Genomic DNA, 2646 nt, shown 5'->3' with positions numbered 1-2646 from the left:
TCGTCACCACAAGGGGCCGACCAGCCGCCCCTGGCGCTCAGCGCCACAACTCCGACTAAACACGCGCGCCGAGCGTGTTACGGGAGAGCGACCCCTCTCCGCAGCCCCCGCCGAAGCCCATCGGCGGGGGTACATAAGCCGCCGCCGCGGAGCGACGGCTACCAGTCCGGTCCCGAACCTACTCCTGTCGAGACCGTTACTCCTGCGAAGAGAATCAGGGCGCCTGACTTCTTCCTATCTCCTGCATTCAGCGAAGAGGGCCAGGGCGCCTGGCCTCTTCGCCTCTCGCCTGGTCAGGGCATCCCGTTGGCACCAACACCGTGCGCACAGAGAAGGCCAGGGCGCCTGGCTTCTCCTCTCTGTCGGGCCAGGACGCCTGGCCGACATGGACCAGCTATCGATTTTGCTGCGCCTAAGTGTCGCTCGGCAACCGACCATCGAGGACATCCGCGCCGCTCCACCGTTACCGACCGAATCGCTCGGAGCACCGGATCTACCGCCGACTGGTCCCGCCGACGTACCGACCGTCTCTCTGACCCTCGGTAAAGAAACGCTAACACGCGTTGGTCGTCTCACGCTTTCTTGCCTATCTGGCCCGACGAGCATCCGAGCGCAAGAAAAGCGAACCGCCACAATATTGAAGCAAAAATGACTTTTGTTCAATTTTTACTCAGTAAAAGTTTAATACTCAAGGCGTAATCAGCTTTGAATGAAGACGTATTGGACACACATATAATTTCGAAATTTGTGGTCTTTCACCACCTAACAAACAAATTGGCGAAAATAATCATTGGTACTATCTCAAAGTACAGACTTTACACTTTAAAATAAAGAAAAAAAAACTTTTCTACGCCAATTATTTAGCGAAATGTTGCAATTTTAAGTAACTTCTGTCTTTTTACGATTTTAGAATAATACAGCCGGCATTTGCGTAACCCGATGTGCATCACGGGGAAGTTGCTCGGTTGGATTTTGCACATCGTGTATGTGTTTGTGGTGCGTGCGTGCGTGCGTGCGTGCGTGCGTGCGTGCGTGCGTGCGTGCGTGCGTGCGTGCGTGCGTGCGTGCGTGCGTGCGTGCGTGCGTGCGTTTCACCGCTGTTAAACAAAGTAGCGTGAATCAGTAGTAATTGTTGTAAAAACAATTTTCACAATGGTTAAGCATCATCTAGACACTATTTTTTTTATACAGTTCGCCAAGGATTACGTAATTTGGACTCAGAGCCAGTGGAGTAATGTTCTATTTACTGACGAATCACGATTTTGTTTATTTGCCTCGGACGTACATGGCGGCGTCGCGGAGAACGCTATGATCGTTCCTGCCTTGCACCAACTCATCCATTTAATGGAGGCTCCGTAATGGTTTGGGCAGATATTACGATATCTGGACGAATAGAATTAGTGATAATGCTTCCTCCAGGAGTAACAGCTGTTCGCTATATTAATGCAATTCTTCGGCCACACGTTCTTCCATTTTATCAAAGGATCGGAGATCAATTTATTCTAATGCACGACAACGCTCGACCTTACACTGCCGCTGTGACCAAAAGATCTCTGGAAGAAAACAACATCTCGTTATTTCCACATCTTTCAATGTGTCCAGACTTAAATTCAATAGAACATTTATGGGATATCATGGGACGTCGTTTGAGAACTCGTCGAAAACAGCCGACAACTATGGCAGAATTAGAAGAGGCGCTGCGTGAAATTTGAAATGAAATTTCTCAAGTTGAAATTAAAAAATGCATCTGTATGAGATCACGATTGCGCAAGGTAATACAGTGAAAAAGAGGCAATACTTCTTATTAAATAAAAATTAAAAAATTCTACACACACGCAAATGTACACACACATACACACACACACGCACGCACACGCACACGCATACGCACACGCATACGCACACGCACCACAAACACACACACACACACATACACATGATGTGCAAAATTCGACCAAGCAACTTCCCAGTGGTGCACATCGGGTTACGCAAATGCCGGCGGTATCATTCTAAAATTGTAAAAAGACAGAAGTTACTTAAAATTGCAATATCTCGCTAAATAATCGGCGTAGAAAAGTTTTTTTCTTTATTTTAAAGGGCAAAGTCTCTACTTTGAGATAGTACCAATGATTATTTTCGCCAATTTTTTTGTTAGGTGGTGAAAGACCACAAATTTCGAAATTATAGATGTGTCCAATACGTCTTTATTCAAAACTGATCACGCCTTGAGTATTAAACTAAGTAAAAATTGAACAAAGGTCATTTTTGCTTCAATGTTAAATAACTCAGTAAAAAAAAAATCGGTGAAAAAAAATTTCAAGGTAGAGCAATTTCGTGAAAAATTATCGTAACGAAATTTTAAAAACAGCATTTTACAGCTTGAAATCTCCACTTTTCAAATTGATACTTGAGAAAACGACTAACTGAGTTTGAAACCGCATAGATATAAATGAAGGTGTGACATATAGCAAAATTTTTTCCAAACTTTGCAAAGTTCCACGGCGTGAAATAAAAATCGCACATAAACGCGATGTACAGCTTTCGAAAGAATGAATCTTTCTCTTTAATTTGCTTTTTTGTTGAGCGTTGTACGATTTTTTTTCACTGAGTTATTCAAAATTGAAGTAAAAAGGGTCATTTTTGCTT

This window comes from Wasmannia auropunctata, unplaced genomic scaffold (genome assembly GCF_000956235.1).
Source record: "Wasmannia auropunctata unplaced genomic scaffold, wasmannia.A_1.0 LD335603.1, whole genome shotgun sequence".
In the NCBI taxonomy this organism is placed as follows: Eukaryota; Metazoa; Arthropoda; class Insecta; order Hymenoptera; family Formicidae; genus Wasmannia; species Wasmannia auropunctata.
The sequence above is the reverse complement of the archived record's forward strand: the minus strand, read 5'-3'. Positions refer to the sequence as shown.